Genomic DNA, 23,922 nt, shown 5'->3' with positions numbered 1-23,922 from the left:
TTTCCAAATATTTAAAATTTCTTTTGGAGTTGTATGGCTGCTACTCGAACCTGTCAAGCTATTAGGCCAAAACTTTAAGGATATATGTGACCTACAACAACTGCAACTTTCATGAACCTGACTTTATTATTTTTACGAATATTTAAAATTAGTTTGCGGAGTTGTATGTCTGCTATCCGAACCTGTCAAGCCATCCAGCAACCCTTCAAGGGTATATGCGACCTACAATGACACACACGATTGAATTTAAAAAGTTTACAATTACGATTGAATTTAAACAAAATGAAAATTAGAACATAAGGTTACAAACATATTGCATGATAAGTATTATGCGTATAAATATAATATATTATTATTGTAAAAAATATTATGTACATATGTAAAATATATGTATAACATATATAGATATAAAGGTAAAAAATATAAGAAACGAATGCTTGTGGTTTTTGGGTTTTTGGTTACTTTGGGGGTTGATTACTTTTGCATAATACGCAACATGTTTGATCGATTGTTGACGAATATATTGCGACACTGACAACATGTAAACAATTCCGTCCTCCCGTCTCAGCAATAACTCAAAAAATAATTGAATTAAGATCACAAAATCTTAACAAATAATTTATTATAGTAAATTTCAGAATCCCATTCAAATTGGATATGATTGAGGAAATGGTACCATGCAAAAACGATTAAAGCTGTTATGTAATATAAATATGTTTGGTAAAAGCTTTTGAGATCTTATTTCCCTTTATCGCAACTAGCATACATCTTCCAATTTCATTTTGGCAACTTCAAAATAGCTTATAATTAAAAAAATCTAATGTGGTCAGCACATCACCGACCGCAATGTGTATTGTCTAGTTAAGTGAAAGTGTTCCAGAATATTATTAGAATGCCCGTTAAATACTTCTTTCCAATTTTTAGGGCATTTGTAAGCTTATAGTTAATATACCTAGAAAAATGTAAATTTGGCTCTTAGTAGAGTTTTGTTTTGTGCTACCCGAATTCACTGAAATACTCGCCAGTTAGTTTCGGTAACAAATCTTGACACAGAAATGGTTTTCGTGCTATATCTTATGTACCAGAAAATATTTTTCAACACTTAGTGACTAAAATTAAGGTTTGAAAAAGTGGCCAAAATTCTGTAAAAAAAATTTCAAAGTTTCAAAAAATTTCGAACGAAATTACCTGGTTAGAAAAAACTGCAAAAATTAAAAAAGGGAAAAATTTGATTTTTCCTAAAGTTCGAACGATTGGTATTCCGAAAGCACACAAAATACATAATCAAGTAAGGTGTTTATTTTAAGCCCTTTACTAGACCTTTCGGAAACTGTTTGTTTGAAGCCCCTATCTTTTTGGAACGGAAGTTATAATCAAAAAAGCTTAGATAACTAGAAATTTCGTTAAAATCCCTGTATCTCGAAAACCCTTGAGATTTCGCACCTACCCCAGAACAAAAGTTTTACCCATTTTCGACCCTCTAACCAATGATATATGTTGTTGTATACCTTTCTGAATCACCCTGTATACACAACACGGTCGGTAAAAATGTAGCTTTTGTTATTTTATATAGTAATTAAAGCTGTTATAAAATACAATGTAGCTATATTATATACAAATCTTGAAATCATTGATTTATACGGGAATCACAAAGTTACCATGATCAACTCTAACTCTTCTCGTTTTTTATTATTTTTTAATTTTCCTCATTACCTACAATTTCAAAACATGTTTTAACTAGAAAAACATTGATAAAAATTACATTAATCAGTGACCACATTAATGTGTTAAGTCTACAATCCAAAATGAAAACTATGTATGTAGCCTTGCAGTTTCCCATAATGTTCAAATTACGCATAGCTTATTATTATTAATTAAAGCGGCTAAAAGAAAATTTTAATTGCATTTGAAAATAGTGTAATATAATAACCTAAACACATTAAGTTCAGCTTTTGATAAAATGATATACATATAAATATATGTTAAGTAGAAAAGTATCATTCAAATTTGTATTGCATTATGTTTTGTAAACATAAAAATATTTATAAACACATAAAATAGAGTTTATAGAATCTAAATCAACGCATAATTTTACATGTCCATACCGGAGACGACTCCTTCAAGTGATTACATACTTCATACTAAAGCTAATTCACGAAGGTGCAGGGTATAAAAACTGAAAAAGCACTTTCCCTTCAACAAGTGAAAATACTGCAACTAAAAGCCATTTGATAAAAATAATGAAATTTTATTATTTTCCATTAGTAAGTTACACTATCCTTAGTTTAAAATTGAAAGAACATGAGATCCATGAACCAAGTCATGACAAAAACTACCAACAACGTAAATTATTCTCATTTTTTAATTATAAAACCTAAATTAATTAATGCTGAAATACAGATTTTAGATAAAGATTTTTTCATCAGTCGAAAGTTTAAAATGTTTACAGAAATTCTGAGAAAATATGAGAAAATCGGAATGAAAAAATTAATCTAATCGAAAAAATGGAATATGCGTCTACAACTCATCAAAAAAAAATTAGAATTCGGATTTGAAACGGATCATTAAAAATCCTTGAAAATTTTGAACTACCTCCAACAGAAAGAAAGTAATATTTAACTCCAGAAACTCTAGCAACTTGACAATCTTTGTTTTTGTACACAATGCATTAAAAATTAATACACCACTGTTTTGACTATAAGTTGTATATTAACGATGTTGCGTTGCATTCGTTTTGTTTTTGTTAAAAACTAAATAGAGAAGAAATATTATATACATTGATATTTATGTACACCCATATTTTTACGTTTGTATGTGCATACAGAAAAAGAGAAAAAACATATTTAAAAAAACATTTAAAATCAAAAAAATAAAAGCTAAGCTTTCTGCAGAAGACCAAAAAATTTTCTTTTTTTCAAATAAATTTTCTTCAGTTCGTCTTAAGACGCGTTCGAGTTTAGTTTTGTGGTGCGGAACAAAAATAATTTGTATAATATAAAAAGAGACAATAAAATAACTTTCCTCCCTTATATACAAATTTCACAAATTCGAAATTAGAAAATCCCGATATTATTTTTTTATCTTTAAATATCTTTTATTTCTTTTATTGTTTAAATAAAATTAAACTCATTATTATTTAATAACAAAATGAAAAAAAATAATTGAATAATATAAGATAATAAAATTCAAAACTTAAAAAAGGTTTTTAAAAGAAAAATTCATTACCAATAACAAAAAAATCAAACCTTTACTTTTAATTTTAAGGATTTTTTAAATTATTTTCGTTATCGGGTTTTAATGTAAAATAAAGTAAAAAAAAAAACATTGGGTGAAAAATAAAGTAGTTAAATTTTGTAAAGGAAATTATTTCCTTGGATTTTTTATCTTAGAACCACAGATTTGATCAAAGGTTTGTATTTAAATTTAAAATGAAATTTACAACTATACTGCTACACTAATTTATACTGTGATATCTTAACAAAATTATTTCATCATTTCATAATGAATATATAGTGACCTACTTTTATCTACTTATGTTTTAATTTTCTTTTAAAATTTTGTTAATATATTGCAATATTATTGTAGTTTAATTAAAGACTGTAGTTTAATTAAAAAACATAAATAATAGTAAACTATAACTAAAGCAAATTTAGAAAGAAAATTTTAGGATAATTTTTCAAACGTAGACCAAGTCAAATGCACTGTTATGACTTTTTCAACTATAACATTTTCTTACTCTGCCAAATTCAAATATAAAAAGTTTATCCAAAATTTTAAATATGAAAGTCGAAAAAATACTTAAACATCTTCTTTTTAAAGTAAAATAAGACTTTTCACGCCTTATAAGAAAAATCTGTCTTAGATTGTAGAAACTCTGAAAACTTTTTTGTATTCGCAATCTTTTTGTATTAATTATTGTTAAAACGTTATTTTTATTAGTAACTTAAAAATCTCATTGAAAATTATTTATTTGTTTTTGCTTCTAACTATTTTTTGCACTCTTTTTTTGACTTTACTTGAATTGATTTGTTATTCAAATGTCTCTTATTAGCAGCATATCATATTTCAAACTGAAATTAGGTCATTTTAAGAATGAATCAAAAAGTAAAATTTTGTTTAATGCTCCAACAATCACATTGTTGAAAAGTATATAAGTATACGTATATTGTAGTAAATATAAATAGGCAACGAGATGAAGCAAAAAAGACAAAAAAGAAAAATTCATAAAAATGTAAAATGAAAATAAGAAAATCGCCGACTCATCACGAAAAATTTTAAAATTAAAAAAAAATTGAAGTTAAAAAATGAAATGAAAGCCATGATTTAAAAAAAAAAAGGATGAAGGCGAATTCCACAATCCGATAGTCAATAGTTAAGATATTTCCCTTTATTACATAAGCGTTTTAATTCCTGTGTTTTAATGAGAGTGAGTTTAGAGCAAGACGTTGTTTTCGTGCCCTCTTACTAAAAGTTTTTTGACTTAACGCTTATATCTTTTTTAGCTTTTATTATGCCATATGAATGTTGTAAGTTATAAAACTCTTTAAAGCATTATTGTATGGATTTTTTTTAAATTAATATCATATGATTTAACTTATTAATACTATAAGTTAAATCATATTATTATTATTCATTTATAATTTATTCAGAACTTACAAAGTCGTTAATATATTTAGCTATTTTACTCAAAAAAGAAATTATTTTCAAGATATAAAAAAAACATACCGAAATGACTTTAAGGTATAATACGAGTATCTTGGAATTTGTTTAAAGGTGGCTTAACATTAGCTGCACATTCAAGTTGTAGTTGATGACGAGTATGTAACAGTTCATTTAGAACGATAACTTTTCAGTAAAAAACCAATTCATTTATTGTTTGTGTGAAAAAAATTTTCAAACTCAATAATGTTACACATTTCTAATATTAAGCCTGAAAAGCTATTCAATTTGCTTTTCAATTTGGTTGAGCAACATTTAGGTGTGATTGTAAGAAATTTACTTATAAAAAAATTGCTTATAAAAAAACTTTTGAAATACCTACATACATATTTAATTGTACATGCATATATAGATAAAAATCACGTTAATGAAAATGAAACTCTTTTTGTCCCAAGATACTAGAGGTCATTCACGTGTGTTTTTTATAACCATAATGATAATTTCTATGTATATTATATACACTGCAATGACTTAACATTTATCAAGGAAAACGTAATTTTTCTTTTTTAATTAACTTTGTAGAAGTTTTTTAAAACTAAAAGCCAAAATGATTTATATTATGTTAATCATTTCTGCTTTTAGTTTTTTTATTTAAATTTTACCTTATCCTGAGTCCTGAATTTTTAAGGCCATAGCACAATTTAAAAATCCACCCTTTCGTAGGATTACCATATGGTATCATTGTATAACATTTTTATCTCATAGTTTTTAATTTTTATCAAAATTTTAGATAGCAAAAAATAAATACGTTTGTATTACTTTCAAAAAAAAACCTACGTAAAAAGCAAATTTATCTCAAAGTAACTAAAACATATACATATATGTACATATAAATAGCGTGATAGTTTCTTTGAAGTAATTCCGATCTGCTTAATTTTGATAATTATTCTGAAACAAATAAAAATTAATATGAAAAAGTCATGTTTCCTCCCAAGTGAAAATATTCGTTTGAACTAAAAAATCACTCATGCTTTTAATTTTAAAAATTTAACATCGATTTAAATTTTTTTAAGCCTTTCAGCGTTTTTTGTTTAAATAAAAGCAACCCAAATAACTTTTCTTTTAAAACACTTCAAAAAAAAATCTTTTTATTTTTAGAAAATTTGCAATAAATAACTTAAATTTCAAATTATGCGAATTTTATACCTATAATTAATAGTAAAAACGAATTTTAAAAAATAAAAATAACATTAACCGCTGTAAATTTTTTATTTTTTTTGATACGATGTTTTCCTACTATTTAATGTGCATTTATTTAGATAACAAAATTTAACCCATAATAATTTTACTTAAATTATGTCTCTGAGTTTTATAATCATTGCGCTTGAAACTCTTAACTTTTTTAAGTGTGTTCTTTCTTATAATTTCTCTAACGGTTTGGAAAATGAGTGTCATTTTTTAATTTTTATAATTATTAATAATAATATTAATCCACCGAAAATAAAAATTGAATTGAATTATTTTTAAAATTGTACATATTTTAAATAAAATGTAAAATAAGCTAGTAATTTTAGTTACTGTATACATTTGCATATGTATATAGTAGTTAAAATTTTTCAAAATATATTTTCAGATGGTTTTTAATATTATTTGTAAACATTAAATACACAAAAATATTAATTGAAATCGATTGAAGTCGGTTTTGGTTACCCAGCTTCTGAAACCCTCTTGATTTTATTACAATTTTTGATACACAAATTGAATAAAATGCGCATATTTTACATTTTGTTACAATTCTTAAAATTTCAATTAAAATATGTACAAGTTATTCAAACACATATGTACGTATACAGAAAAACTGTCAATGACAATATTCATGTAAGTATACCATGTTTTTGCAATTTACGCAATAAAATTTAAATATTAATATTTCTCTTAATACGAGAACTTACTAAAATTAGTTGAAAGTTTTTAGCTTTTGTTTTTAAATTTGATATTATGCATTTAAAATTTACATGTACGTAAAAGTTTTAGAAAGTAAAATCAATATTGATTAAAATATAAAATTTCGTTTAAGGGACATGTAGTTAAGATGTCTCAATAATTATCCTTAATTAACTCAGTTCATATAAATCAGTTTTCTTCTAATTTCTCTAATTTCATAAATTCTCCCACCCCCCCCCCCCCCCTTATGTAATTTTCCTAATAAAATTTCGTTTAAGGGACATGTAATTAAGATGTCTCAATAATTATCCTTAATTAACTCAGTTCATATAAATCAGTTTTCTTCTAATTTCTCTAATTTCATAAATTCTCCCACTCCCCCCCCCCTTATGTAATTTTCCTAATAGAGAATATAATTTTCCTAATTATAATTTCCTTTGAAGAAACATAAAAAACTACAATTTTATATTATTTCCTATTTCCTAATAAATTAAATTTTAAGAAAATTATTGTATGCCAAACAGCATATTATGCCAATCATTCGATTTTTATATTCCGTGATTAAAAGTATTTTTATATAAGAATTTCACTTCACTTTATAAAAAAAATCAAATCAGATATTTATATTATAATAATTTGAAAGCTTTATTGTTCAAATGCATACGTACATATATACTTATTCATACATATCTATATACACGGTACACATTTACATGTATTAAATGTTTACATAAAGCATTGTACATAAAATGTAATTTCAAGTCCGGTTATTTATAATTGCATCTACTTACTATGTTATTACTTACATACATATGTATAGAACACATATTTTCAAAACTGTAAGTTTAATACTTCAATATTTCTTACACTCGTTTGTTGTAAAAAAATCATTTTACTATAATATACATGCATATGTATTTTCCTTTCTTAAATATTGCTTCTATTTATATGTTGTACATATTTTGAAATTTAACTCAATTTGTTTATTTGCATCTACTTACTATGTTATTAAAGACTCCGAGACATTTAAAAATAACATGTGTTTTTAAATCAAATGACTATTAGTTAAAAATTAAGAAATTATACTTTTCTGTTTACATATTAATAGATTATGTTAACATTGAACGCTACGAATGTAACCTTAATCAATCCATCAGTCAAAATAATCTAAATTGAAAAATAACGTTTTTTGTCGTTATCCATGGGAAGAAATGGATAGAATATTCTAAGGGAATTGAACTGAGTTCGCAAACCTTAATACTGCACAACTTTTGAACCCAGGCGTCCAAACACCAAAGCCCTTACCATTCCAAAATAATTTTATATTCTTATAAATTTTAAAACAAGAAATCAATTAGAAAAAAAAAATATACCGCGTTTTTTAGTCATAAAAAAGCACTTTTTTTTGCTTAACACCTTTTTTTTGATTTCATATATTAAATTTCAAGAAAATTGGTTGATTATTTCTCTTTTAATATGCAAAAAGGTATATTTGGCCCGCAGTAAAAGTCCAGTTGCTGACACCGGATTTCTTTAAAAAGTTAAGGAATTTCTTGCACTGTTGAACGAAGTCTATCCTATATAAACCTTCATGTTAATCTCTTGTATACTTTCTTCGAAATTAGCTTGAGTTTTTTATGGCAAAAATCGTAACGGTAAAGAGGGGAAAGGGGGGAATCGGAGTTCAAAGGGTAGTTTTGGAAGGTTAAAAAAATTGTAATGAAAATCTCTGTCCGACGTACATTCATTATAGCTTATGTATTCTTGCGGAGCTTGATACTAAACATATTATTCATGAACACTATACAGTGCTAAAGCAAAATGATAAAACATGCAGAGCTGCAAAACTTTTATTTTTCCTTACTTAAAATATCAAGTTCATATAAAACCAAATGCACTGACTGTTCCTTCCCGAATTAAATTAATTATTTATGTGTATTTATGTGTATCTAATATTTTTCTAAAAACAAAAGGAAATGATTTCTAATTTTTGACCATCACTTTTTATTAAAGTTTTCAATTTAAAATTGAAGTAAATTAAAAAAAAACATTTATAAAAACCTGTTTATTTAAAAATTTAATTAACTTGTCAAAAAATTTTTTTACATATTTTTAAATTCCTTATTGCAAACTCGATTCCACGTGCTTGTCCGAGAAATTAAAATTTTTGCAATCATCAAAACTATACATTCATATCTACTTCCTATCGATATCCCGTTGTATTTCAATCACGAGTAGTTTATTTTTAAAACATTTTTAAAAAATTTTAACGTACCACTCTGTGGTTTTCTCTCCCATATTTTAAAGTACTCAACTTGATCAAAACAAAAAAGTACAAGAATTACATCGATTAAATTAGGTTTTTATTTTCTTAGAATTCGTGATACATACCTTTATGTCGTTTACACTTGGTTCTTATAATTCGTGATACATACCTTTTTTCGCTATGCTGGTATGGGGAAATTACTTTGTCAACACCATCAGTCTAGATTACAAAAAATACTGTAATGGTTTTATTTTTTAAGAATTTTTAATGTTTTATTTTCACAGAAAATTAATTATTACCGTTCGGAAACCTTGTCGGTGTGTAAAATTTTATTCATTTTATTCATATCATATTGACAAAATAGACTTATAAGAACAGTTAAATGTAAACCGTGTTATTAGCTAGAAAAATTAAAACAACCAAAACTATCTAAATTTAGATTAAATATTTATTAAATAAAACAATTTGAAAAAAGAGAAACAATCAGAATATAAAATGAAATTAGTAAAAAAATATTTTAAAATTGAATATTTACTTTTTTTATTTAATTTAATAAATCTGGCTTCTGCATTACATGTTATTATAGTGACAGCGACAATTCGTAGACCTAATATACTTTATAAATCAAAAATGATTTTTTTACAAGGTGGGACAATTAATAGTATGCTATCACTATTCGGATGCTATGTATCAATAAGGAAACCGTATTGTTTATCATTGATTTATCTAATGTGTTTATTCATAGTTTTCCTCACACAAATATTATTCATGTTAATTTATCAATTAGAATTTAATGGATTAACCAAATTGGAAAATGCTATTATTGATGAAACCCTACGAGCAATGAGAGAGTCTCCAGAAACAAAGGAAATTATTCAAGCCGAATTTAAATGTTGTGAGCATCCAGGAAATAATTTCAATGAAAATACTTTGTTTCCAAGCTCATGTTGTGAAGAGGAACATATAAAACTAAATACAAAACTTTATTGTACACAAGAATATGTTTACAATTTTAAATGTATAGAAGCAATTCATCAACTAGGAGATCGAATAATGAAGACAATAATCTGGATAACAATATCAAATGATGTAACGTTATTTACTTTAATAATATGTACTTGGTTTTTCTTTTTGAAAATAAAAAATTTAAACAAAAATATAGAACATAACATTAAGATTACATTTTAAGTTTAACAAACTTTTTTAATCTCACAAATAGATTTTAAAATATTCAATAGAGTTTAAATAAAACCCTTATATGTACATATATTGTAGTATGCTTTTTAGTTTTGCTAAACTTTTGTTAAGAAGTTCAAACAAAAACGAAAATAGATGTAGTTGACCGTGCCAACTCTGTGATACCCGTACGAATAAATGATTATAAACCTCTGAGATAATTGGCATCCAGTTTCATATAACCTTTTGCTTTTTATAAACCCGTAGAATCTAAACCCGAAAAGAGTTTTACTGAAAATTTATTCGTCACTAAATTTGTTTGTTCAAAAGTCTTCCACACCCGTCAAGGTAGAAAGTTGAAATTTGACATGTACATCTTTACTAGAAACTTATTTCCGTAGAAGAAAATTTTTACCATTTCCCGCCCTCTAAAGGTTATAGTCCCTCAAAATCTTAAAAATGCGATTTTTAAGGCAATTACTGTAGCAAAACCAGAAGCATTCTTTAATTGGTCTAATAAATCGACAAAATGTATTTGTTGTGGCGTACGTTCTTATAATGGCAATAATAATTTGCTCGTTAATTATTTGGTCATATCTCAGAAATATATAGCCTACAGATTTAAGATTTAACTTCTATAGAACTTCAAAAATTATTAATCATATCTCATACCATATGTATATTGAAAACTATGAGGAAATTAACAAAATATTTATTTGTCATATAAACTAACAAATTTAAAATGTATGTTTAAATTTAGCACATATGATATTGATAAGACAATTACTCTTAAAATACATTCAACAATAATTTACTCGTATACGAGTATACCTCAAAAACTTCAGAAGGTGCTTTGGTCAAATTTCGCTGAAAAATATTTGAACATGTTTTGAACACTTTCTACTAAAAAATTAACTTTAATTTAAAGATCTTTATGAAATCCCACATACGTAACTATTATTATAGAGCTGACACAGTAAACTCTATTTTTCCTCGTTTTATTTTGTATTTAATTTGTCAAATGTAATCGACTTTTTTCAATGTCATTTGTTGAAGGTAATCGGGGTAATGAGATTTAAGACCTCAAAGTTATATTTTTTTTCCAGGTACGTCAAATGCCTTATTTGTTTCTGCATTCTGACATCGATGACATCGACAGGTTTGGAAAACAACGAAATAACTTAAATAACTTTAAGTGGTTAACCGATTTCTATAACAACTTGGAGGAAGTTATAAAATGTAAAAACAAATTGCTGAAAAAAACACCAGTTATAGATGCATCTTTAATTATTTAAATAAAAGCTTCTATATTATTACTAAGTTGAGATTCATCAATTATAAATTTGTCACTCCTTTTAGAAATAAAGTTAGTTAACGTAGAAATAAGTGGTTGAATAATAGACGTAATACTCGTATATTGTAATATGTTTTTGATTGTAATATGTTTTGTATGAGTAGTTTGTATATTTTGTATTCAATAAATAATTATTTTGTAATATTTGTAAAAATATGAATATGTTTTTGATATCTTACCAATGGTGCAGTGGTTATGACACCTCTTCAAACCTAACGTACAAATAGACAATATTACAATAAAATGTTAATATAAAAGTAATTCCTATTCTCATTTTCAAGGGTAGTCGAGTAGGAATTATTATACAAATATTTGACATTGTATTAAATATTTTCAAGCAAAATAATTAATTCTGCAATATTTTTTTAAAGCTAAATTCTTAAAACAATATATGGAATTATATGAATTAAGAAATCAATATAATTTATTTTATATAGAATTAAATATAATCTTCTTTGTACCCGTACGAACGTATGTTCGAAGGGTATACTAAATTTGCCTTACCGTTTGTAACGCTAAGAAATAACGTTCTTATATATAGACTCGGTGTATGTTTAGCTTTTTTTTTAGCGATTTAGCTTTGTCTGTTGTCCGTCCCAACGACAACTCAAAAACTAATTAAGCAAAGTTCACCAAATTTTCAGTAAGTGCCAGAACCTTATTTAAATTGGATATGATCGGGGTACTGGTTCGGGTAGCTGCCATACAACTTAAAAATTTATTTGACCATATCTTAGAAACTATAAAAGCTGTAGTATTGAAATTTGGTATATGTAAATATATTAGTAGCGCCAATGTGTGTGACAAAAGGCGTTTAAATTGCTTGGTTTCTTCTGGTAGCTGCCATACAAATTCAAAAGTTATTTGGCTATATTTCCGAAGCTATAAAAGTTCTGGTATTGAAATTTCAGACAAGCGAATATATTAGCAGGGCCGATGTGTTTGATGAGAGTCGTTAGAATTGTTTAGCTCTTTCTGGTAGCTGCCATACGCTTCAAAAGTTATTTTGTTATATCTGAAACTATAAAAGCTAGAAACTATAAAAGCTGTGATATTGAAATTTCGCGTAGGCCAATATATAAGTAAGAAAAATGTGTTTAATGAAAGTCGTTGAAATTGCTTGGCTCCTTCTGGTAGCTGCCATGCAACTTCAATAGTAGTTTGGCCATATCTTAGCAAATATTGAAAACAGAATACTGAAATTTCGCATAAATTAAAGTTATAGTCTGTCCCATAGTCAGTTATGACATATTCATTCGCACATAGGATAGCAAATTCGTATGGGTATCACAGTGTTGACACGGTCAACTCTATTATTTCTCGTTTTTCTCTGGTTTTATAAATATTGGTGTAATTGTAAAATAATTCAGTAATAAATTGCTTCTCAGAATTAAAATTTCAAAATTAATTTCAATGACTCTTATACTTTTAATATTCATCAAATATAAAATTCAAAAGCAAAATTACGAGTTGTGGAAATAAAATATAAATAAAACGCTCATTAAGTTTTAAACATCAATCAAATATGTGTATGTAAAATGCTAATTTCAACTCTAAAAAAATTTAACTAAAATTACTAAAGTTTCCTCAATCAAAACAATTTATTTAAAAAAATTAAAAAAAATCTAAACACATAAACTTAAGTCAGGAAAAACATCATTAAATTTCGAGGTAATTTAAAAATTGTTTACAGTCCATTGTTTTATGTTGTTAAATCAACATTAGCTTATTATTAACCAGAAGTTGAAGCCTCGATATAAGTGCCACAAATTTAACTTTAATAAGCAAAAGCAACTAGTCAAAAAATTATTTGTATTGTTGACAATAATCCGAATTTGGTTGAAGAAAATTCAAAATCCGAGTCAATGTTGAGAAAGTCTTTTCAAAATGAAAAATTTAGTAAAATCTACTTTTAGTATTTAATAAAACGCGTTGCATATACGTACGTATATTGATTTCGATTTTTTTAAATATCAATTTATTACTCATTTAATAAACATAGTTCCTTAAAACTTTTTTTTTATTGAATAAATCCATAAGAACATAAATAAAAACAAAAAAGTTCAACAAATTACATTGCAAATAAAGTTTTTTCAAAACTCCTTTTATAATTTTCATTTACTTACATATATTTTACTTAAACCGAATTCACTGCTTAGTATTAGTAAAAAGAATAAGTTTTACATTAATATTATTTTAATTTTTTGAAAACTTAGCACCTACTCTTTTATTTTTAATCAAAACTGTTATATGGATTTGCGATTTATTAAAAATTAAATGGAGTTAATGATAAATAAAATAAAAAAAATCAAATTTTTGTTATTATATACAAAAATAGTTGTGAACATACAAGAACGACGATTCAAGAACAGATTTAAATATCATTAACTACGCTTTTAGATAGTTTAGATTTTTCAACAATTTCTAATATAAACAAATATGTGCATACAATTTGAATTATTTGAAAAATATCTAAAACTACAGAACACAAAAGAATTATGCTCAAAATATTAGAAATGTTGTTGTGTATCGCTTCTTCACATCCTTTTTTATAAACATTTTTAGGAAAACATCTATAATTTGGTTTAGAAGAACTTGATATTTCACTTGAATCACAACAAGACGACGGATAGTATTTATTAGTTATATAAAAATCTTTATATTCTTTAGGACCATGTTTACCACAACATTGAAAATTTTGTTCAATATCAGACATTTTTTCAATTTTATCATCTATTCTTTTCTTTTTTTCAAAATAAATAGCTTGACGTAAATCACTAAATTTTTCATTTGCAAATTCATTTGTTATTATGAATACATACTGAGCTAAAAATAATGCAATAGATAACATTATAAATATAATTAAAAGACGAATTGATTTTTTTCTAACTGAAAATAAACCAATAATTGTAACAATAGCTAATACAGCACCATATTCAATAAATATTACTTTTTTTGGATAGGCTGATTGCCGGATCATTCCACCACTTAAAACTGTTATATTAACTGCTGTTATAAATAATATTACATTGATCAAAAATAATAATTCAGCAAGTTTAAATTTCAGCTTTTTGGACATTTTATTTTATTTGTTTAATATTTATTGGTGTTTTCTGTGATTTGTAATCTATTCTGTTATGTTTCTGCAACTGACGTTATTTATTTGCTCTTCAAAAAAAATCACTCTTCAAACTCTTTTGTTGATGGAAAATCCAGTTATGTTAATTTTTTAAATATGTTCTATTTGTATCAAACATGTAAATAAAAACGAGAAAAAATAGAGTTAACCGTGTCAACTTTGTGATACCCGTACGAATTTGCTATCCTATGTGTGAATACATATGCCATAACCGACTATGGGAAAATTTCAGTACTGTGTTTTCAATATTTTCTGAGATATATAGCCAAATAACTTTGAACTTGTATGGCAGCTACCAGAAAGAGCCAAACAATTCTAACGACTCTCATCAAACATATCGGCCCTTCTAATATATTCGCTTGTGTGAAATTTCAATACCAGAACTTTTATAGCTTCTGAGAAATAGTCAAATAAATTTAGAAGTTGTATGGCAGCTACCAGAAGGAGCCAAGTAATTTCAACGACTTTTGTCAAACACATTGGCCCTACTAATATATTTACTTATACCAAATTTCAATACAACAGCTTTTACAGTTTCTAAGATATACTTAAATAAATTTTTAAGTTGTATGGCAGCTACAACTAGGTAAAGTGCTAGGTTCTGGCACTTACTACAACAAATCATTTGTGAAAATTTGGTGAATTTAACTCAATTAGTTTTTGAGTTATCGCTGGGACTTACGGACGGACAGGCGAAGCTAAATCGATTCAGAATTCGACCCTGAACAGAAACATACACTTGAGTTTATATCTCAGACCGTTATTTCTTAACGCTAAAAACGGTAAGGCAAATTTAGTATACCCTTCGAACATACGTTCGTACGGGTATAAAAATGTACGTGTTTAAAAATTGAAATTACACTTATTTAAAACAATGTACACGAAAAATATTAATTACTTACTATATAAAAACTGTTAAATTTGAAGTGAAAATAGGTTATTTCACAATTTTTGCAATAAGATAGAAGTTACATTAAATTTTTACAAGACGGCGTTTTCGAAGACACTTTGAAAAAGCTTTGGGAAGTATTGATCCAAAGAAAGAGTAAGCCGTCCGTGCCCTGCTCTTAAAACTACACACAGAATAGAGAGAAACGTTGTATAATAGATTTTCTATTTGAATCACATTACAATATTGTAACTGAGCAGATGCATTTATAAAATTCAAATCTATAAAAAGAGTCAGTGAATAGCTTCAAAGGTCTAGTTAAATTATAAATTGAACAAATTTTAAATAAATAATTTTTTTTAAAACAAGCAAATAAAATTTAGTTTGACAAAAAGTGATTTTTCTTCATATACCCTATAATAAATAGTGTAGAGAAAATACGCACAAAGCTAAACGTTTAACAATCGATTCATAACTTGAGTTTTTCGTGGTTTTTTGCATTAGTATTCAGACTTCATTCAAAATTAAAATATCCAATGAATACTTTAGAATAAAAATAAAATTTTGTTTTTTTGTTTTTTACTGGATTTAAAAAAAATTAAAATATTTTATAATATTTAGTATTTAGATTGAAAGCAAATGTAATTGAATTAAATTTGCAAAGCAATCCGAAATGTGTAAAAAATCATTTTTCAAAAATTTTAAATTAGAATATCTTTTAATTTTTTTAAATATATTGTATTTAATTGTTGGAATCCATATAATTGTATTAAATAGCGAAATTGCATCAGATGAGTCTACGCCAATTATTGATAAAATGAAAGTTATTTTCCTACAAACTGGCTTTTTTCACATAATACTGGGCATATTCGGTTTATATGTATCGTATAAGAAATCATATCGTCTTACCTTAATTTATTTTGGATGTATTTTAATAATATTCCTAACACAAATTATATTCCTCGTAATTAATGAAATGGTGTATGATGAAATCGTAACATATAAAAATTCAATAACAAAAAGTAAAATCAAAAGAATCGAAAGAAATCCTGACGAACTCAATGAAATACAAAAAGCATATAAATGTTGTGGAATGAACGGCCCCAAAATTAATAATAATTATCCAGACTCTTGTTGTGATCTCAAACATATTGAAGTTCCAGGTCTTAATAAACAAGTTAAATTATTATGTTCAAGGGAACTTGCACATAAACTTCCATGCAGAGATGCAATATATCGTTTAAGCGAAGGGGTTGTTAACTCTTTAATTATACTTTCATTAACAATGGATTTTATACAAATTTTTGCAATAATTGTAACTAAAATACTTTTATGGAAACTAACGAAATATCATAATAGTATGGATATTTATAACGTTCAATATATTTTACAGTAATTAATAAATTACTTACTCAATAAAGATAAACTACATATTTTTAAAAAAATTGTTTTTTTTCTATTTTTTTAACTCATTTTTTAATTCATATAACTTGTGAAAATGTTACTATATAATTACTTTCGTCTGAATAAAAAATAACCCGGGTTCGAAATTGTAGTTATACTATATTAATGTAACTTCTCAGTTTATGAGCTCTATATAATTGCTGTATTGTGTATTATTACTGTATCACAGCAATTTTACAGTCAGGGATATAAAACAAAGTTCGTCAATAACATCTAGAGCTCAAATATTAATTTTCCAAAAATTCCATCAATCCATTCCGTAGATATGGTAAAAAATGTAAAATCGGCCCCCAGATCAGCTTCCGAATCTTGATATTTCTAAAATATTTAAAGATTCATTGTTTTAACACCTCGAATTTATTTATTAAATTTGAATGAAATCGGTTAATTATTTCTCTTTATATACGCAAAAATGTATATGGCCCGTAGTAAAGGTCCAGTTGTTGACACCAGATTTCTTCCAAAAGATAGGAGATTGCGCGTACGGTAGAATGGAGATTATATATAAAATTTCAAGTAAATCTGTTGAATATTTTCTTCGAAATGATCAAAAATGTAAAGCAGGCACGTTAAAAAGTCCACTTTCCGAGGCCTGTTATACCCGTGCCATAGTCGGAATAAACTTACATATAAAATTTCATCAAAATCGGTTCAGCCGAACTTCAGATACTCAGACTGTGCACACACAGACCGATAGGTTGCTAAAAATAGTTTATTCACATTTCCCTACCATGGAGAAGAGCGTTCCCACAGAAAACTCGATATGCAAAATTTGTTGCCATCACATAATGCGGTTGGTAAAAAAAATTGGTTGTTATTGGTTGCATAATATGCCACTGACTTTAGTTAAATTAGCGTCTTCATAACTAATATTTTACATACAATATATCAACTTTCAAACACTAAATTCATACTTTTGTTCCAAAGTTTCTTGACCAATATTCACATATCCATTTTCAATTTACATTCAGCTAAAAAATAAGAGTTAATTCCCATTACACCGATAAAAAACCTGTTATAGCACTTTAGTTTTATCTTTTATATTGTCTAATTCAAACGTATATATATATATGTACATTCATATTATATCTATGCACAAAACCCACTTTTCTTTAAAATTTTGTTTAACGTGCACAATATGCACAATAATGCACTATATGTATAAAACTACTATTGTTAATTTGTATAACCATTTAGCCTCGAATACTAACCAAGCTTTGATATTGAAGTTTTTTACCATGTTTATGTATTTTATCTCTTTTTTCTATGTGACGTTAATATAGTACCTGCACATACATACCTAGTAAAAAAAATAATGAATGCTAAAGTCAATAATGGAAATTTTTACATACTACAAAAAGAAACGAATACATCTAACATGGAATCACAGACAATATGAAATAGAAACTATAAATATTTCAAAGAATATATCGTGATAATACTTGTCATTAATCTTAGGTTGTTCTTTAAACTTGAGACTAAAATATACAACAATTGTGTATTTTATAGATAAAACGAAAAAAAATAGAGTGGACTGTGTCAACTCTGTAATACCTGCACGGATTTGTTATCCTATGTGTGAATAAATATGTCATACCTGACTATGGAACAGACTATCACTTTAAGATGCCATATTACTATATTAATATATGCAAAATTTCAGAACTGTGTTTTCAATATTTTCTAAGATATGGCGAAATTACTGTTGAAATTGTATGACAGCTACCAGAAGGAACCAAGCAATTTCAACGACTTTGATCAAACACATTGGCCCTACTAATTTATTTGCTTGTGTGAAATTTCAATATCACAGCTTTAATAGTTTCTGAGATATAGTCAAATAAATTTTGAAGTTGTATGGCAGCCACCAGAAGAAGCCATTAATTTCAACGATTTTTATCAAACACATTGGTTCTACTAATATTTTTACTTGTACGAAATTTCGAAACCCCAACTTTAATAGTTTCTAAAATAAAGACAAATAAATTTTGAAGTTGTATGGCAGCTACCCGAACCAGTACCCCAATCATGTTCAATTTAAATAGGTCTCTAGCACTTACTACAATAAATCGTTTGTGAAAATTTGGTGAACTTAGCTCAATTACTTTTTGAATTATCTCTGGGACGGACGGACAGACAAAGCTAAATCGACTCAAAATTCGACACTGATCAATAACATACACTTGAGTCTATATCTCAGACCGTTATTTCTTAACGTTACAAACGATAAGGCAAATTTAGTATACCCTTCGAACATACGTTCGCACGGGTATAAAAAATATCTACATGCAAAATGGAATGGCACTCAGTTTTGATAGATTAATAGATAATATAGGTACTTTTAGGATAAATTGTTCAATTTGCAAGTGAATTAAATATTTAAATCAAATTCAAATTTTAATATTTGAACTTTGCAGAAAATCAAGAATTCTTTACAAATCAGGATTTAATAACATTGAGTTAATAATAAACTGTCAATATTTGACTTATCGACATTTCAATTAAGTTGCGTCAAACCAATGGTTTGTAAAGTAGCATTTTCCTTTGAACGGGAAAATATATTGTTCTTTAAAAGCACCTATTGCATTGTAAATTACTTTCATTCATATACCTAAATAGTTCAAATGATTGCATATACTTAGGATGAGACAGAAATAAAATTGAAAGAGACATTAACATAATGGGATTCGTTAACTTAATGAAATGGTATCGAATTCAAGGATTAATTGTTTGAGTTAAGATAAATAATTATTATATTTTTGTAAAGCATGACATATACCAGCAGCTTTTCGCATTAATAGAAACGTGAAAAACCTGAAATTGCATGAGTTAAGATAAATAATTATATTCTTCTAAAGCATAGCATATACCAGCAGCTTTCTGTAATAACAAAAATTTGTAAAAGTTTGCAATTTCGGAAATATAAGATTGTGAAAATTCCGAATTTACGAATTTCGAATGGTGATAACTCAGGGGGGATGTAGGGAGAAAAAAATTTAGATGCGGTAGAAAAAGCCAACCGTTATTTTTTTGCGTTTCCGGAATTTTGTGGTTAGAAACATTTGTGGTTTCGTTACAATAAAAATTCAAAAAACGGAATTTTGAGGACTTTGAGGCGCTATAACTTTTAGAAGGGAGGGAATAGGTAAAAATTTTCTTCGTAGGTAAAAACATGGAAAAAAATAGAACAAGTTTTTAGTATAAAAGATCTAATTTTTAGCATAATATGTAAAATATCAGATGTTCAGGTTCTTGCGAACAGGTTTGCGGACGAACGGACGAAGAAAGTGAAACAAATAACCACTCTTTTTAAAATGTTTTTGGAAAAAAACTAAAATATTTAAACAAATAAGATATATTTGTAATTCTGTTCATTTATGTTGAGGAAAAGTTATTTAATTCATTCTTATTCATATTGCGTTGGAAATTTAGTAAATAATACTCTATGTCTATCATTAAAATTAATCACATTACTAATTATGGCATACACGTACTTCTGGATATGTGAAGATCATTACATTATATTTGTTTGAATAAAATTTTTAAAAATTCACATGAAAAGCTTGCCGTTCACAATTTAACCAAAAATTCACGTAAGAAGCTTATCTTTCAAAATTTAACCAGAAAACAAGCCCCTATAAATTTTCACATAAAATAATAAGTTCATGAAAATAATCTTTAGAAATCTGCTTAAAAACCTTATTTTGCTGATATAATAATACCTAAATAAAAAAACACAACTTCGGAAAACATGAAAGAATAATGTAAGGATTTAAATAAAATTATAATCACGTATACATGGAAATGTTCAACGACATATTCGCAAAAATTAATAAATTCATGTGGCAAAAAAGTAATCTTTATGATTTGTTGTTGCATTACAGACCAAGAAAATCGAAACTTCGCGTGATATTGGAAATACTAAGGAATATGGAAAATTCAGCAAGAAGTTTCGTTAGAAGTTTGTTTAAAATTTTACGAAAGTTTTTATAGATGCCTAGAAAAAGTTCATAGTAATTCTTTATTTTTTAAAAGAAAAGAAAGAAAATTTTTTTTTCTTTTTTAAAGAAAAGAAGCGCCACATTACACGTAATCGTTTGTTTTTCATATTAAAGTAGATAAGGTTGCCATTTGTAAACTTTTAAGTGTGAAAGTTTCCTTTTAATCTTACACTTTGTTTTGCTTATTCAAAAAAAAAAAAAACTCTTTTTTGAGCTCTTTCTTTTAAAGAAAACCATTTTTTTAATTTTTTTGCCAAAAGGAAGAGGCTTAATTTATTTCAGCTCGTTGTTAAAAACAAAACTGCTGGTAGTTTGCAGTCAAAGACTTGGCAGTTTGAAATTTTTAAGAGGAAATAGAACATTTAGCCTTATAAATGAACAATAGTCTGATGACCGGAATAGATTAAGTATGAATGTCATTGAAGATTTAATGCTTCTAAAATATAACGGAAATAATAATATATTATATTATCAACAATTTTAAGAATATATAAAAGATGATGAGGTATCTTTAGAAACGGTTAAGAAAAGTATATTATACATATTTGATTTATTAATAATATTTATTTTTAATAGTTACTTTGTCTCTTATGGCTTTTATGATATTTTCCGGAAAAAAAATAAGTAAAAGGAAAAAGTACTAACAATACAAAAATAGAATGGCAAAAAAGAAAATAGTATTTAAATATAATAAAAAAATTAAAAGGAATATCGAATAATTAAAATAATAGTAATATTAATAATAAACGAACCAGTGTTCATATCATTTTGATTTAAAAAAATTTGTCCTGTTAAGTAAGTTTTCTATCTTCAATTGAATATTGAATTGAATAAATTTGAAATTTCATTATATTTTGCTTTCATTATACATTATTGTATTATAAAACTTTGTGTTGTACCCAAATTACATTATAAACTTTTTTATTAAATACGAGTACATCATAAACTTTTTTATAAAATACGTTATATGAAAGTACACATTTTCATTAGGAGAGTAGTTGTTAAAGAAAACGATATGGGAGCCTTAAAAATTAAGATATTCATAAACGCTAATACTGTTCTAATTTAGTACTAGATTGCAATGTGCATGTTTTATAAGAGATGCTCAAACTGTAAAGAACTACTTTTAAAATTATAGAACTTCAATAGCAGCTATTGCAAATACAAGGCCCCCTTTCAAACTTAAAAGCTCCTTTAATTTTTTAACATATTGATACATAGATGTGTTCATATGTAAACTTATATAATTATAAATACAAAATTATATATATACTCGTATACCTACATTTAACAGTTACATACTTACATATCACATGAGTCACGTTAATTAAATGTTCATCAAAAAAAAAACAAAACATTAAATTTTCAAAAAATTAAATTCTATCCTTTCAAGAGAGTTAAACTTTAATTGGACCTAACAAGTTTCTAATTATTAAAGTTATAAAATCATAAGTTAAATACAAGTGTATGTATGTCATTATATATACACATCGTATTAGAAATATAATAAATCCAAATTGTTACTGAATTTGGAGTGTGTTATAAAATCTATAAAAATTAAATTGAAAAAATGAAAACTGAAAGTAAATTGAAATTCATTGAAATTTATTTTAAACAAGTTTTCATTTAAGCAGTTATTACAAAGAGTGAACTTGTATAAAACTTCCATTGAATATGTAACATTTTCATTGAACATTATAATATTTGTATTACAATATTATAAAGTTAACAACTACATGCATAATTACATACATATGTAGTGCAAATTAGTATAAAATTATGACTAGCTGTAGTATTTGATAGTATATAAATGCGCTAAATTATTTTACGTATATATGTATGTATGTGTATATGCATAATTTCAATTCTTTGAAGTTTGCAATATTTCATATGTTACAATAAGCTCAATTTATAATCTAAACTATATTGAGGGTTTTTATATTGCATTGTGGTTTGCATATCTTGGGGTTGTATGGCATCTTCAAAAACCTGTTACGCTATTCCACTTAAATTCGTAGTATTTGAACACATTACTGCTAAATTCTATACAATTACGTAGCTTTATTAATTGTTCAAATGTTTAAAATTAGCTTTCATGTTTGTTGGCGTCTTGGCGAACTTAATAAGCCATTTTATATATTCTGTATATTTTATATATTTCTGTAATTGTACACATAACTTCCAAATTTCATGCAGCTTTATTGGTTTTTGAACAATCTTCTTCGTTTCGTATTTGTTTCGAACCACAAGAACTTATTGCTCGAATTAGTCCAAAAATAATAGTAGCCGTTCTTTACAAAAAAAAAAAAAACAAATGTTTAATGACATGAAAAAAAATGTTTTTTTCGTCCGTGAGTTTTCATGTAAACGTGTACAGACGGGCATTAGCATAATATATGTAATAAATCGCAATTATATAAAGTTGCTCAAACAGTAAAAGATTTTATTACAATCGCGAAATTGTAATTTTTAATATAGAAATTTTACTTTAAATGAAGTGCAAAAATGTAAAGCGTTTTACTGTATATATATACATATGTTTATTCTTGCATGTCTTTATTGCTCATATTAATTTAAATATTTAGATCCGGTTTTATACATTGTACTTACATTCATACATGCATATGTATAATCTGTATGATTAAAACAAAAATTTCAACCTACTGTCACTCAATATGTACATTTAAATTCATTATGTACATACAAACATTATGTACTTTTTATTTTCATAGTGCAGTTTTCCAAAAACTCGCATTTTATCTTGCATTCTGTCGGTATAAGAGTAACATCACTAAAATAATGACGCATGTTGTATGTTCAAATGCATATGTGTTCGCACCATTCAAATAGATGACGTTCTGGTTTTTTATCTTTCTTGAAAGAAAGTCATTTTCTTTTTTTAAAGAAACAGCAAAGCTTTTGTAATTATAGTTTTGTGTGCTTGTTTTTCTGTTAATTTTTAAACCGAATAAAACATTACATATGTAAAATGTAATTTAAGAGTATGTTCAAAATATTATTATGAAATTA

At 26.1% G+C, this 23,922-nt stretch overlaps 1 protein-coding gene across 1 annotated transcript in view; it reads left to right on the top strand.

Annotated features, from left to right (window-relative positions):
• The first annotated feature begins 2,973 nt into the window (after window positions 1–2,973).
• LOC129607384 (mucin-2) overlaps window positions 2,974–23,922 on the top strand; it is a 43,350-nt gene continuing 22,401 nt past the window's right edge. The window contains exon 1 of the mRNA XM_055518362.1: window positions 2,974–3,409. The gene's annotated coding sequence lies outside the window, so the exon portion shown is untranslated. The remainder of the gene's footprint in view (window positions 3,410–23,922) is intronic.

Source organism: Condylostylus longicornis, unplaced genomic scaffold (assembly GCF_029603195.1).
Source record: "Condylostylus longicornis isolate FDR11 unplaced genomic scaffold, ASM2960319v2 ptg000027l, whole genome shotgun sequence".
Classification (NCBI taxonomy): domain Eukaryota; kingdom Metazoa; phylum Arthropoda; class Insecta; order Diptera; family Dolichopodidae; genus Condylostylus; species Condylostylus longicornis.
This window is presented reverse-complemented; position numbering and strand designations above follow the sequence as displayed.